A 16659-nucleotide genomic window follows, 5' to 3' on the forward strand; every position below is an offset into this window, starting at 1 on the left:
AAGGAATCCAAACCGGAAAAGAAGTAGTAAAGCTGTCACTGTTTGCAGATGACATGATACTATACATAGAGAATCCTAAAGATGCTACCAGAAAACTACTAGAGCTAATCAATGAATTTGGTAAAGTAGCAGGATACAAAATTAATGACAGAAATCTCTTGAATTCCTACACACTAATGACGAAAAATCTGAAAGAGAAATTAAGGAAACACTCCCATTTACCATTGCAACAAAACGAATAAAATACCTAGGAATAAACCTACCTAAGGAGACGAAAGACCTGTATGCAGAAAACTGACACTGATGAAAGAAATTAAAGATGATATGAACAGATGGAGAGATACACAATGTTCTTGGATTGGAAGAATCAACATTGTGAAAATGACTATACTACCCAAAGCAATCTACAGATTCAATGCAATCCCTATCAAACGACCAATAGCATTTTTCACAGAACTACAACAAAATATTTCACAATTTGTATGGAAACCCAAAAGACCCTGAATAGCCAAAGCAATCTTGAGAAAGAAAAACGGAGCTGGAGGAATCAGGCTCCTGGACTTCCGACAATACTATAAAGCTACAGTAATCAAGACAGTATGGTACTGGCACAAAAACAGAAAGATAGATCAATGGAACAGGATAGAAAGCCCAGAGATAAACCCACGCACATATGGTCACATTATCTTTGATAAAGGAAGCAAGAATATACAATGGAGAAAAGACAGCCTCTTCAATAAGTGGTGCTGGGAAAACTGGACGGCTACATGTAAAAGAATGAGATTAGAACACTCCCTCACACCATACACAAAAATAAACTCAGAATGGATTAAAGACCTAAATGTAAGGCCGGACACTATCAAACTCCTAGAGGAAAACATAGGCAGAACACTCTATGACATAAATCACAGCAAGATCCTTTTTGACCCACCTCCTAGAGAAATGGAAATAAAAACAAAAATAAACAAATGGGACCTAATGAAACTTCAAAGCTTTTGCATAGCAAAGGAAACCATAAACAAGACCAAAAGGCAACCCTCAGAATGGGAGAAAATATTTGCAAACGAAGCAACTGACAAAGGATTCATCTCTACAATATACAAGCAGCTCATGCAGTTCAATATCAAAAAAACAAACAACTCAATCCAAAAATGGGCAGAAGATCTAAACAGACATTTCTCCAAAGAAGATGTACAGATGGCCAAGAAACACATGAAAAGCTGCTCAACATTACTAATATTAGAGAAATGCAAATCAAAACTACAGTGAGGTGTCACCTCACACCAGTTAGAATGGCCATCACCAGAAAATCTACAAACAACAAATGCTGGAGAGGGTGTGGAGAAAAGGGAACCGTCTTGCACTGTTGGTTGGAATGTAAATCGATACAGCCACCATGGAGAAGAGTATGGAGGTTCCTTAAAAAACTAAAAATAGGACTACCATACGACCCAGCACTCCCACTATATACCCTGAGAAAACCATAATTCAAAAAGAGTCATATACCACATTGTTCATTGCAGCTCTAGTTACAATAGGCAGGACATGGAAGCAACCTAAGTGTCCATCGACAGATGAATGGATAAAGAAGATGTGGCACATATATACAATGGAATATTACTCAGCCACAAAAAGAAATGAAATTGAGTTATTTATAGTGAGGTGGATGGACATAGAGTCTGTCATACAGAGTGAAGTAAGTCAGAAGGAGAAAAACAAATACCGTATGCTAACACATATGTATGGAATCCAAAAAAAAAAAAAAGGTTCTGAAGAACCTAGAGGCAGGACAGGAATAGAGACGCAGATGTAGAGAATGGACTTGAGGACATGGGGAGGGGAGGGGTAAGCTGGGATGAAGTAAGAGAGTGGCATGGACATATATACACTACCAAATGTAAAACAGATAGCTAGTGGGAAGCAGCCGCAGAGCACAGGGAGATCAGCTCAGTGCTTTGTGACCACCTAGAGGGGTGGGATAGGGAGGATGTCCCTCTCCACGCCCATGCAAGTGGGAGGAGATATAGGGATATATGTACATGTATAGCTGATTCAGTTTGTTATACAGCAGAAGCTAGCATGCCATTGTAAAGCAATTATACTCCAATAAAGATGTTAAAAAAAAAAAAGTCTTATGTGAGCTTCTGGAGCCCCAGGAAAAGCCCTTCCCAGCACCCGTGCCATGCTCCACCTTTACCCACTTCCAGATGTCTTTTTGGTACCATCTCCCTGGTCTGGCCACTGCCTCCATTTCCTCCCCTCCCACTCTGACCTTAGTCTATTGAGCCAGGCTAAAGACGCTGGTGAATTGGTAACCACACAGTTCTGTCTCTTGCTACGGCCTGAGCTCCATGACCTCTGGCACAGCTGATGGAACTTATTACCATGCTTCCTCATCCCCCCAGATGTGATCCATCTCCACCTCCAGACCCATGCCTCTGCCTGTCCTCTTTCTAAGTGCAGTTGTGATCAACACTTCTGCTTTCCCATCCTCTTCTCAGTCCAACTCCTGGAATAACATCACTGACTCACTCTGCTGGCATCCACTGTCTTCCCAGTACAGGTGACTCACAGATGCACTTCTCCTGATGGGCCTAGCTGCCTCCTGGGTGTCTCCCTGAATGGCCCACAGGCCTTTTAGACTCCAGGTAACCCAGAGTTTCTCAACTGTGGCACTGCTGACATTTGTGGCTGGATCATTCTCTGTGGTGGAGGCTGTCCTGTGCATTGTAGGATGTTGAGCAACATTCCTGGCCTCCACCCAAAAGACCCCTGTAGCATCTCTCACTCCACAGGATGACAATCAAAAGTATCTTGAGACATTGCCAAATGTCCTCTGAAGGGACAGTCTGCCCCAGCTGAGAACTGCTGGGATAGCCCAAATCAAACTACAAACTTGAAGTGCTGTCGTTTGTCCAGCCCATGCTCTGCGCCAAGCGTGGGGCTGAGTGCACTGCAAACACCATCTCATCTTGTGGTCATCTCCCCCGTTTTATCTGTCAGGAATGGAGGCCTACAGGGGTCACATGACTTGCCCAAGGTCGCGTGGCCAGGAAGTGTTTCCCCATCCCCGGGCCCCTCAACTTGCTCCTCCTTCCTTTTCTCCATCTCTCTAAAGGCAGAGAAGCTGGGCTGACACCCTCTCTTCTCCTCCTCGGTTCTCTCGAAACCCACATCCAGCTAGTCACCCATGTGGACATCCTCCACAACCCTAAAAACTAAATAAGCTCCAATGTGCTTTAAAACAACCAACCGGGAATTCCCTGGTGGTCCAGTGGTGAGGACTCCGCGCTCTCACTGCTGAGGGCCCGGGTTCAATCCCTGGTCGGGGAAGTAAAATTCCACAAGCCAGAAAACAAGTCAACCAACAGGGGGCTTCTTCCCCGCTCAAGCACTGTCCATGGCTCCCCACTGCTCCCCAGGTCAACCCTCAGCCACTGGGTTTGGCCTTCAAGGTCCTGCACCCCTCCAGCCTCTTTGTCTCTCACATCCTGAGGCCAGAGAAAGCCACCCGCCCAGCCACACCCTCTGGTTTCTCTGTGCTCGAGCCCTACTCCCTTTCCTGCACCTGTTGAAATCCAACCTCTCCCTGCCGTCCCAGCTCAGATGTCACATCCCTCATGTTGCCTTTCTTGGCCTCCCTTCTGCCTCCTCCAAAGCAGCAAAGTTTCAATTATTTGTATCTCCTCTTCTTCACCTTGAAACACTGTCCCCTCCCACCCTCACCGCCTAGTGAGAACTTCATGAAAATGAAGGATGAAGAATTCATCCAAGTCTACCACCTGCTGGGGCAAAGCGGGGCATCTTACACTTGTTCTAGAATTCCCTGCTTCAAGTTTTGAGCCCTCTGCTTCTTGTTTTCTGGAATTTGTATTTTTCCAAAACTCAAATTCAGAGATCTTCAGCCTCCTCCTCTGTCTTTATCTTAATCCAGACTGATCGTTTTTGATTCTGAAATTTCAGCCATTCACAATTACCTGTCACCACTTTTTGCCCTATGTACTTATTACCTTTCTATTACTTAATGAATAGTTTTCTCTCGGGGCTCTTCCTTTTAAGCCTTATTATTTTAAGCAAAATTTATAATGCTATTATTATATCCATGAGACTGCAGATTTGATGTTCAGGCCAAATATATATTTTTCTTCTACGTATCCAAACGAATCTCTCATTTAATATAACTACATAAACCAGAAAATGAATAGAAAATGTTCCTCCACGTGCCATATACAATTACTGGGCTTGAGTTCGGGTTTTTTGTAGCAGGAGCCACCGGCTTTCCTTACTTGGCCCTGCAAAAAACCTTTCTCTGCTCTAAAATGAAATGAAATGAAGTAAAATAACCAGGCTTAATAGCTAAGGGTACTTGTATCAGCCTCTGGGAACCAGCCAGAGCATTTTCTGTAAGGTTCAGACTTGTAAAAATTCATTCATTCATTCAAAATTTATTCTTTTCTGTCTTTATTTAGGTATAATTGACAAATAAAAATTGTGTATATTCAAGATGTACAACATGATTCAACATTTATTCTTGTTATTCAGGTTTTAGCCAGTGACCTGATACCCAACCTCATACAGTAGAATCCCTTCTACCTCATGTCAAAACCCTTTGTTATATCCCTTCATTGATGGAAATATCTGTATCTATTTCCCCACTTGAATCTCAGTTCCATGAGGACAGGGATTTGGTCTGTTTTATTCTCTGCCATATTCCCAGCACCTAAAACAATGGTTGGAGCACAGTGGGTGCTCCATTGTTGCACAGACTAATTCTGAGCCAATCACTGCCCAGCTCAGCACCAGCTGATCCTGGGAGGGGGCACTCTCAGGGAGACTGGCTGTGTTGGGTCTTCGTTGCTGCGCATGGGGTCTCTCTAGTTGCAGCGAGCAGGGGCTACTCTTTGTTGTGGTTCGTGGACTTCTTACTCTGGTGGCTTCTTCTGTTGTGGAGAACAGGCTCTGGGTGTGCAGGCTTCAGTAGCTGTGGTGCGCGGGCTCAGTAGCTGCGGCTTGTGGGCTTAGTTGCTCTGCAGCATGTGGGATCTTCCTGGACCAGGGATCGAACCCGTGTCCCCTGCATTGGCAGGCGGTTTCTTAACCACTGTGCTACCAGGGAAGTCCCTCTTGAACTTCTTTATGGTTTACGGCAGTTCTAACTCTGGAACTCATTGAGAGGGGAGTATTATCTTCTCAGAGCTTCAGGCTTCTCTAATTGACCTGGCCCTTGCCTGAACCTGGACAGTCATATCTCTCCTCAAGCCTGCATCCTGTGCCTCAGTTTTCCTAGATGGACCTGCACTAAAGCTTGGGCCTCTGCTCTCCAGTGTTTTTCCTCCGCTTTGATGGATATTTTTGGGCATCTGGTATGTGCAAGGTCGTTTGCTTGGTCCTGGGGAGATGGTGGGGAGCTGGGGGCCAGCTGTGAGTCCTCCCAACCTGTCTGCCCACTTGCCCAGATCAGCCACCCACTCACCAACCAGGGAATGGTATCTGCCTCACATTAGGGGGCAGGGCTGACTCTGGGCACCTCTGGACAAGATGGGCTGGCCAAGGAGAACCTCCTAGTTGGAGGGGTCAAGGTGGCTGGCAGGGGATGGGTGGGGTGGGAGGAGCAGAAAAAGTGTCTGTGGTGCATTTTTTTTTTTTTTTTTTTTGCAGTACGCGGGCCTCTCACTGCTGTGGCTTCTTCCGTTGCGGAGCACAAGCTCCGGACGCCCAGACTCAGCGGCCATGGCTCACGGGCCCAGCCGCTCCGCGGCATGTGGGATCTTTCTGGACCGGGGCACGAACCCGTGTCTCCTGCATCGGCAGGCGGACTCTCAACCACTGCGCCAGCAGGGAAGCCCTGCTTTTTAAAAAAAAATATTTATTTATTTATTTAGGCTGCACTGGGTCTTAGCTGTAGTACACAGGATATTAGTTGCTGCATGAGGGATCTTTAGTTGTGGCATGTGGACTTCTTAGTTGTGGCATGCATGCGGGGAGCTAGTTCCCCGACCAGGGATCGAATCCAGGCGCCCTGCATTGTGAGCACAGAGTCTTACCCACTGGACCACCAGGGAAGTCCCTGTGGTGCTTGTTGAAGCTGGAGGTCTTCCTGGAGGGAGAGGCTGGCTGCAGAGCTCCAGGCTGGTGTGTTGGACCCAAGATCCAGAGGGAGCAGAATGGCTGGCTCCCAAGGGCTGGTGGAGTCTGCAGATTTCTGGCGTCCCAGAGGAGGCCCTGTGGCCCATGGGGCACCAGGGATGCTGGCTTAGGGACTCCTGTCCCAGCTTGGGAGCAGGCCCTGAACTGGAGGCCCTGAGGGGTGCTGGTGTGGGAGGAGGGTACTAGAGAGTGGTCCAGAGGGGGATTTGGGCGCTAAAGGGAGTCAGGGTGGCAGGAACCCTGATGGTTGGGGCCTCTGGGTATCTTAAGTCTTTGTCTCCTTGCCTGTGTCTTTCTCTGTCTCTGTGTCTTTCTCTCCATCTCTCCACCTGTCACTCTCCAACTCATCCTCTGTTGTCTTTCCCTTTCTGTCCCTCTCCACGCCTCCATGTCTCTTGTATCTCGTTTTCTCCATCTCTGGAGGCCGCACCTCAGTCCCCGCCCAGAGGCTGTTGAGATCGGGGGCGTGACAGGGGCGGGCCTCTCCTTGTGGCCGGCTGGTCTGGGTTAAAGAGCTGGGCCGCCTGACGGCAAGTCAGAGCCGAGGTTTCGGTTCAGGCGGATCTGGTTCGAGGGAGGGAGGCCGAGACCCGCAGGGTGAGCGCGCGTGGGGTGGCGGACTGTAACCTGAGGGCGGCCTCAGCCCTGCGCGGTAACCCGAGGTGCACCAGCTCCGGGGCTGGTAGCGCGGCTACGAGGGTCTGCGCGCGGCGGCGGGCGGGTGCACTGCCGGCCCCGGGAATCCCCAGGAACCAGGACGGGACTGCCTGTGAGGGACTCGTGTGTGTGTGTGTGTGTGTGTGTGTGTGTGCCCGTGTGTGCGTGTGTGTGTCTGTGTGTGTGTGTGTGTGTGTGCGTGTGTCCCCCCGACCGTCGCTGCATTTGTGTGAGGTTTCTTCTATGTGCGCCTCGGAGTCCTGGGTGTATCCTTCTCTCTGGGTGTCCATGGTGGGAAGGGCCTCAAGAAGACACCTCTCCGAATCAGGGCATCTTAGACGGATCCAAGCCCAGCCCTGTGACGCCTCCTGAAGGCTGGTTGGGGTCACTGGGATTTCACCACTCCACATTGTCTTAAAGGGGAGGCAGTGCGTCCCACTGATGGACCTTAGTCTTGTGGTGCCGCCGCCTTCACAGTCTCACACACATCACAGGCGCAGAGCCTCCAACTGACCCTCTATGAAAAGAGGATGCCTGCCTGGGTCCCCACAGTTGGCTGTGAGGGTCGCGTGAGGTCCTGCAGTTGGTCCCAGCTGATGTTCGTTGGATGTTTGTTTGAAATAATGCTCCCTGGTGTCCCAGGGGTCTGGCCCTTCCCCCTTGGACCAGAGGGGGGCTAGCCAGCAGGGACCATGCAAAGCAACTGAGGCCCACCAGCTGATAAGTCTCAGGCTGGAGGTGGGAGGGAGACAATGGGGGAGCTGGGATTTGAACAAACCAGCCCCGGCTGACCCCAAAATCCTGGGCACTTTCCGAAGGCTCTGGCCTCTCTGTATAGCCCAGCTTGGGTTTCTGAGCAGTAACATTAGCTCTGGGCTAGTGTGCAGCCGTGACCTTGGTTGGTATCCGCAGAGGGGTTTGGTTGACTCTGGAGACATTCAAGAGTCATCCAGACGGTATGGGACCCCATCTCTTCTCCCTGGAAAGACTTGGGCCTGATTCTCGAAATCCTGGGTGGCTGAGTTACAATCATGAATGTGATGGTAGTACCAACAGCTGTGAGAGGTACCTTTGATCAAGGACTTACTGTCCTTGATGAAGCACTGAGCTGAGCACATTAAAAAACGCTTAGTTGTCATCTCAGCCCCATGAAGTTGGTAATAGGGTTCCTGTCTTATGGATGAGGAAGTTTAGGCTCCGAGAGGTGCAGACACTCACCTGAGGTCACACAGCTAAGATGCAGAGCTCCAAGGAGTCCTTTCTGAGGTGCACATCCAAGCATGGCCACATTTGATGGAGATGATGGGCAGAGACATTGCAGCCCTGGAATGATCTAGAGTACTGGTAGTTTGTTTTTTTTTTGCGGTACGCGGGCCTCTCCCGTTGCGGAGCACAGGCTCCGGACGCGCAGGCCCAGCGGCCATGGCTCACGGGCCCAGCCGCTCCGCGGCATGTGGGATCTTCCCGGACCGAGGCACGAACCCGCATCCCTTGCATCGGCAGGCGGACTCTCAACCACTGCGCCACCAGGGAAGCCCTTACTGGTAATTTTTAAGCTTCTTTTTCTGCCAGGATCTCCTTTGGGCCAAAGAATCTGCAGGCAAATGCCTAAAGTATGCCCAAAGCTGTGGTGAGACTCACTCCCCCACATCCTGTTCTGCCAACCTGGCCCTGCTGTCATAACTGCCCCTGAAACCCTCAGAACCCCAGATACTTGGGTAGGCCCCCTCCCGGCTCATAACGTCTGGGGTCTGGCACTTTGGAAAAATATGGGACAGCCCTTTGGCATAGAGGCGTTCGAAAAGGTACCATGAGCCAGCTTAGGGGGCAGGCTGTCTGACTACAGGCTGCTAGAGGGAACGGAGAGCAGGGCTGGGATGTAGGGCAGTGGGGCCAGTGTTGGGTGCTTGGCTGTCAGGCCACCATGTGGGGAGTGGAGGTAGTATGTACAATGCCTGTGGCTCAAGAAGAGGCAGATATATGGTTTCTGGTGGGCCAGGTTCCACGTTACTGCATTCGTTCTCAGGAGTCCACACACCTTGTATGACGAGTCCCCGTTTGGTGGCCGGGCTAACTTGACAAACCAGCCCTCCATGGGTGTGGGCCAGCCTCAGAGCCAGTCACTGTCACCTCCATCTTCAGATAATGCCCACCCCAGTGGGGTGGGCGGGGCCACCTCTGCCAGGGCGGGGCTGCTGCGGCCCTTGCCTGGCTTCTGGGATGAGATTGGGGGCTGGTGCTGAGAGGAACAGGCATGCCAGCCTCCCACAGCATCCTGAGAGTGTCAGCTTTGAATTTGTCTCACTTTTATAAATATTGTAATAGAAATAGGAATAATGGCTGAAATTTTGCATGTTATGTGCCAAGCCTCATCTCATTGAAGTGTCCCAGACAAACTTAGGAAGTAGGTCCCTTTATTATTAACCCATTTCACAGATTGGAAATGGGATGCTGAGGATGGGGACTGGACTCACTCCAGGCTGCTTACTTGGGGAGGGGCAGAGCTGTGATTTGAATCCAAAAATGCATTTTTTAAAGAATAATGCAATCCCCAAACACCTCTTCATTTTATTTTTAATTTTTTAAGTTGAAGTGTAATATACATACAGGAAAGTGCACATTCTAGAACTGGGGTTTTTGCAAACTGAACCCACGCATGTCACCAGCACCCAGATCAAGAAAGAGAATAACTGCCTGCATCCCCAAACATGCCCCCCCATTGAAGCATCTTAATTCATTTTTCATTAATTTCAACTAATTAATTTTTTATTGAAGTATAGTCGATTTACAATGTTGTGTTAATTTCTCCTGTACAGCAAAGTGATTAAGTTATACATATATATTCCTTCCTTTTTTATATTCTTTTCCATTATCACAGGATATTGAATATAGTTCCCTGTGCTATCAACTAATTAAATCTTAACAGACTTTACTTTTTTTTTTTTTTTTTTTGCGGTACACGGGCCTCTCACTGCCGTGGCCTCTCCGGTCGCGGAGAACAGGCTCCGGACGCGCAGGCTCAGCGGCCATGGCTCACGGGCCCAGCTGCTCCACGGCATGTGGGATTTTCCCGGACCAGGGCACGAACCTGTGTCCCCTGCATCAGCAGGTGGACTCTCAACCACTGCGCCACCAGGGAAGCCCCAGACTTTACTTTTTAGAGCAGTTTTAGGTTTACAGAAAAATTACCCAGAAAGTATGGGGTTCCAACACACCCCCTCAACTCGACTGTTATTAACATCTCTCATTGGTGTGGTGCACTTGTTACACTTGATGAACCAATATAGAACATTATTATTATTTTTATTTTTAACATGCTAGGTTTTCCCCCCATCTTTCACTTATTTATTTATTTATTGGTTGCGTTGGGTCTTCGTTGCTGCGCGTGGGCTTTTCTCTAGTTGTGGCGAGCGGGGGCTACTCTTCCTTGCAGTGCGCAGGCTTCTCATTGCGTTGGCTTCTCTTGTTGCGGAGCGCGGGCTCTAGGGCGCGCTGGGCTTCAGTAGTTCTGGCTCACGGGCTTAGCTGCTCCGTGGCATGTGGGATCTTCCTGGACCAGGGATCAAACCTGTGTCCCCTGCATTGGCAGGCAGATTCTTAACCACTGCGTCACCAGAGAAGTCCCTAGAACGTTGTTATTAACTAGAGTCCATAGTTTACATTAGAGTTCATTCTTTGGCTTGTACAATTCACTAATTAATTTTAATAGTTAAAACACTTTTGAATGGTCAATATGTGCTCAGGGTATAGAAAATCAAAAAGTCCCCAAAGATGGAGACAGAAAGGTAAGCCTCCCTTCCAATCCTGCCCCCAGTTTTTGCAGGCTCCTTTCAGAGGCAGCCACCGTGATAAATTTCTCATGGGTCCTCAAAACCTTTTTTTCTGCATTTAAAAAAATTGAGGCAAAATTCATCTAACATAAAATAACTATTTTAAAGTGAACAATTCGGTGGCATTTAGTACATTCACAATGTTGTGCAATCACCACATGTATCTGTTTTCAAAATATTTCCATCATCCAGAAAGGAGACCTCCTCACTCCCCACTCCCGTTCCCCCCCAGCCCCTGGCAACCACGAATCTGCTTTCTGTCTCCCACCTATCCTGGATATTTTATATAAACCGGATTATACAATACATGGCCTTTTGTGTCTGGCTTCTTTCACTCAGATTGATGTTTTTGAGGTTCATCTGTATTGCAGCCTGTGTCAGTGCTTCATTCCTTTTCATGGCTGTATAATATTCCATGGTATAGATACACCATATGATATCTATCCATCACCAGTTGATGGACATTTGGGCTGCTTTCACCCTTTGGTGATTGTGAATAGTGCCGCTATGAATATTTGTACACAAGTATCGGTTTGAGTCCCTGTTTTCCATTCTTTTGGGTATACACCTAGGAGTGGAATTCTGGGTCATGGAATGATTCTATAGTTAACTTTTTGCGGGACCATCAAATTGTTTCCCACAGCGGCCGCACCTCCTCAAAACTTTTTGTAGCACTTTCTTTGGGGATTTGGACAGAACTGCTCTGTTTGAGGGGAGGAGGAACCCAGCTGTGGAAAGTAGAGAACTTCCTCAGTGCACCCATTTGTTGAGCTCCTCCCATGAACATCAGATGGACCTCTTTCTTTTATTCCCATTTTGTGGATGAGAAGACTGTGGCTCCCAGGGGGAGAGCCAGTTGGGGACCCACAGCATGTGTTTTTTCTGCTAGGAGTAGAGCTGGTGTCTGTCCCAGGAAAGACTGCAGCCTGCACCTGTCCTGAGGGATGGTGAGGTGGGCACAGGGTTTCTCTGGCCCTCCCATGCACCCACCCACCTGGAGCAGGGACCCCTTTTTCAGGGCTCACACTTTATCTTGTTCCAATTCCTTCCCATTTCAATCCTTCAGGAAGACAACTCTTTGGTCAGAACATCAGCTGCGATTTTCCTGGGTGGAGGTGGGGGCTTTTGTTGTGACTCCAAGTCCCCCAGCTTCCTCTGAGGGTTACTGGAAAGATGAAAGGCATGCATGACTGTGAAAGTCACTGCGTACAGCAGGTGCTCAATAATTCTTTTGAGAGCAAAGGAAAGGAGGTAGATGATTGCCGTGCAAAATGGGCTGTCAGGGCAGAGCTGGGCCTGGAGGACAAGGGGAAGCTGGTGCGGGCAGAGCTGGGGGAGGGGCATGCAGGGTGGAGGGAACAGCAAGTGTAGAGGCTCTGAGGTAGGAATGAACTTAGCCTGTGGCTGGAGTGGCCGGAGTTGGGTGAGTGAGGGGGAGAGCGGTGGGAGACAGAGTTGGAGGTGTCAGCAGGGGCAGGCCACACAGGGCAATGGGGTCCATGGGAAGGAGTCTGAATTGCTTTCAGAGTGTAATGGCGGGGCCATAGGAGGAAGGGGAAGGTCATGTCTGATTTAATTTTAGGAAAAGCCCTCTGACTTTTGTGTGGAGAATGGACTGCTGGGGGCCAAGCATGGAACTCGGGACCGATGGGAGGAGGCTACCACAGCGGTGAATTGACATCGATTGGGATGATGGATGGAGAGAAATGAATGGATGTGAAAGATGTTTAGGCTGGATAACTGGCAGCAGCTGGCAACAGATCGAATGGAGGAAGAAGGAAGGAGGTGGGGGTGAGGGGAATCTGATACCCGTGGGGGAATATCCAGGCGGTGGCTGGACCTATCAAGGGGGCCACTGAGACATGGGAGGCACCTCAGAGACGAGTCACGGAGGCCATGGGAGGGCGTGAGATCCTCAGGAGGTGTGCACAGAGGAAGAGGAGACCACCCAGGACCAAGCTCTAAGGAACACCAACATTTACAAATTGGGTGAAGAAAGGGGGGGTCCAAAACGGACTGAGAAAGGGGAGCTTTGTGGCTGAGGTGGAGGATGGACAGGGTTCACCTCCCAAAGGGCTTTGGATACCAGGCTGGGGGGAGTGGGGAGCCCTGGAGGGAGTTAGAGCAGAGGAATGACAGGCCTTTAGAAAGGTATCTGTAGTGGATGGGGTAGAAGCCAGACCACAGCCAGCTTGCCCAGGGGTTAGATGTGACCCATGTGACCTGTTGGCTGAATATGTTGACTCCAGACCACACACAGGAAAGGTCATACCATGGTGGACTCAGAGATCATCTCTCACAGCTACCCCCAGTTCCATATGGGGAACTGGGAGTGACAGTAAAAGCAGTCAGTGGAGGAGTTAGGATTAGAACCCAGCTGCTTATGGTGTGTGTGTGTGTGTGTGTGTGCATATTTTAGTAAGAAAGCCCCCTTCATATAGGTTCCTCACTTCACTCAGGCCTCTGCCCAGATATCCCTCTCCAGAGAGGCCTCCCTGGACCACTTCATCTAAAAGAATTGCTCCCCATCCTCTTACTCTGAGTATTAGTGCCCTGTAGCTGCTGTAACAGATTTCCGTGAACTGGACGGCTTAAAACAACACAATTTATTAGCTCTTGGATTTGCAGGCCAGAAGTCTGCAATCCAGGTGTCGGCAGGGCCACACTCCTTCTGAAGGATCTAGGGGAGGATCCTTCCTTGTCTCTTCCAGCTTCTGGGGGCTCCAGGTGTTCTTTGGCTTGTGGCCGCATCACCCCAATCCCTGCCTCTGTCTTCACACGGCCTTCTCTTCTGTGTGCCAGATCTCCCTCTGCCTCTCTCTCACTCTCTTTCTTTGGCTGCGCTACGTGGCTTACGGAATCTTAGTTCCCTGACCAGGGATTGAACCCGGGTCCTCGGTTCCCTCTGCCTCTCTCTTAGAGGGACACTTGTGATTCCAGTTAGGACCCACCTGGACAATCCAGAATCATCTCCCCATCTCTAGATCCTTACCTTAATCCCACCTGCAAAAATTTTTCCATATAAGGTCACAGGTTCTAGGGATTAGAATGGGATATCAATGCGGGGGGGCCAATATTCAGCCACTCCCCCATCCCCACTTTACCTTCTTCAGAACATGTAGCCTTTCTGTGGTGTCCTAGCATGTCTGTTGGTGGTCACCACCCCTAAGGGCCAGGACCATGTCTGTCCTGCCATCATTACATCCCCATGCCTAGAACAGAGTCACACACATAGCGGGGGCTCAGAAATGATTTGCCAACTGAATGCTGAAGAGAAGCATGTAGAACCCTTAGTGGAAGTCCTGGCCTGTGGAAGCCAGAGGAAGGTCACCATTCTTCGTAGTAACCGCTAGCTGGCTTCCCCGATATTGCTGGCGAAAATCATTATCCATCACTAAATTGGTAAAGAAATAAATACCCATGGCTACTTCCTGTGGTGTGTGTCACCTAGAGCTGCCCATGGGAGAGGCAGCCCAATTGCACATCAGTGGTCTTAGTTCAGAGCATATGCCTGGGACTCGTGACTCGGAGCTCTCTGTGTTTCATTTTGGAAGGTTGCTTACTCTCTCCCCCTCCCCCTCCCCTTCCAGCCCTCCAGAGGGCATATTGCCTACACCAGGCTTTCTGTATTTTAAAAAAGATTTTAACTGTGGTAAAATACACATAACATTTACCATTTTAACCATTTAAGTGTATAGTTCAGTGGTATTAAGGGCATTCACATTGTTGTGCAACCATCACTACCATCTATCTCCAGAACTTTTCCATCTTCCCCAGCTAAAACCCTGTATCTGTTAACATTAACTCACCATTTCCCCCTCCCCCAGACCCTGGCAACCACCATCCTCCTTTCTGTGTCTATGAATGTGACCAGCCCAGGGACCTCATATAAGTGGAATCATACAGTGTTTGTCCTTTTGTGTCTGGGTTATTTCATTTAGCATAATGTCATCAAGGTTCTTCGGTGTTGTAGCATGTGTTACAGTTTCCTTCCTTTTTAAGGCTGCATAATATTCCGCTGTATGAATGGACCACATTTTGTTTATCCATTTTTTCATTGATGGATGCTTGGGTTGCTTTCACTTTTTGGCTATTGCGAATAGTTCCACCATGAACATGAGTGTACAAATATCTGTTTGAGTCTCTGCTTTCGTTTCTTTTGGGGATCTACCCAGAAGTGGTATTGCTAGAACATATGGTAATTCTATGTTTAATTTTTTGAGGAACCACCATACTGTTCTCTGCAGCACGGCTGCACCATTTTACATTCACTCCTGCAATGCATAGGTTTCCAATTTCTCCACATCCTTGCCAACACTTGTTATTTTCTTACTTTCTTTCTTTAATAGTAGCCATCCTAATGAGTCGTCATGTCATCTGCCTTGTAAGTCAGACCATTCCAATGGGGTCCTCCACATTTGGTAATGACCCATCCTCCTGCTTTCCCAGGACACAGCAACCAATAGAAACTTCACCTCTGCCTGGATGATGTGGTTGGACTTTGGCTGGTGGAAGAGCCAGTGGCTTGGAGGTCCTGGGAGGGGGCACCCCTGGCAGGGGTGGGTGGGTGTTGAGGACACAGGTGAGAACCTGCAGTGCAGGGTTTCTTTAGCTCTGTTGTCCAAGGAGGTGGGAGCACAGAGGGAACCCTTAGCTCATAGGACTGAGTGGAAAAGATTGATGAGAGCAGGACCTGAGCATTTTCAGCAGTCTCCTTGGTGTTGTCTGAGATCCATGGGCCCTCAAATTGATTGAGGTTGGCCTTGGTGGGGGTTCAGGGGACCCCTGCCAGCTCCCAACTCCCGTGAGTTGGAGGCACCGAGCTTGAATTTTCTTGAAAATGGAGAGAATGACGGGACCTGCCTTCAAAGATTGCTTTAAGAGTCCATGAAATGAGGCACCACCCTGATGGTGGTGCATGGCAGGTAGTAAGCGCTCTACACCTGGTCACTGTGTTATTAGTATTATTGGTACACACCCACTCTGTTTTGGTTCCTTCAGGAGCTGACGCTAGGGCAAGGATTTGAGTGCAAGTAGTTTATGTGGGACGTGATCACAGAAACGACGAATAAGGGAGAAGGCAGTGAACCTAAAAGAATTGAAAACAGGGACTCAAACAAATCCATAGACATGCATGGTCATAGCAGCACATTTCATAGCAGTCAAAAGGTGGAAACAACCCAAATGTCCTATAGATGAATGGATAAACAAAATGTGATAAATTCTTACAATGGACTATTACTCAGCAGTATAAGAAATGAAGCACTGATACATGCTACAAAGTGGATGAACCTTGAAAACATCATTCTGAGTGAAGGAAGCCACAAAAGACATGAAAAGTCGCTGTGTATGACTCCCTTTATGTGAAATGTCCAGAATAGGCAAATCCGTAGAGACAGAAAAAAGATTAGCGGTTTCCAGGGGTCGGGGGGAGCGGGGAGTGGACTGCTAAATGGAGACGGGTTCTCCCTTTGGGGTGATGGAAATGTTTTGGGACTAGATAGAAGTGGTGGTTGCACAGCATTGTGAATGTATTAATGCCACTGACTTGCTCACTTTAAAATGCTTCATTTTATAGCATGTGAGTTTTACCTCAATTAAAAAAAGAAGGAAGAGGAGAAGAAGAAGGAGGAGGAGGAGGAGGGGGAGGGGGAGGAGGGGCTGAAGTTTAATGCTGCTGGGGAACCCTAGCAGTGCATGCAGAACCCACACCTCAGGGTCATTGCCCTGGAAAGAAGGAGCTGGGTTATTTATCCAGCAACGCTCATCAGTCATTGATTGAGAGCTACTTTTGGCAAGAAGGAGGAGAGGGAGTTTGTTTCAATTTTCTAATACTCTGGCCACCTGTGCACGGGCAGAGACGTTGGGAGGGATGCCCTGAGAAGTCAAGGCTGAGGGCATATGGGCGGGGCCAGCTGGCTGGAGGTCACTGCTCTGGGAAGAAGCATCCTTGGTGTCTGGGACTTACATGGACTGAGTGCCTACTATGTGCCAGGCACATCACGCTTGGCTCCACAGGTCATCA

Source organism: Grampus griseus (genome assembly GCF_964374135.1).
Source record: "Grampus griseus genome assembly, chromosome: 3".
Classification (NCBI taxonomy): Eukaryota; Metazoa; Chordata; class Mammalia; order Artiodactyla; family Delphinidae; genus Grampus; species Grampus griseus.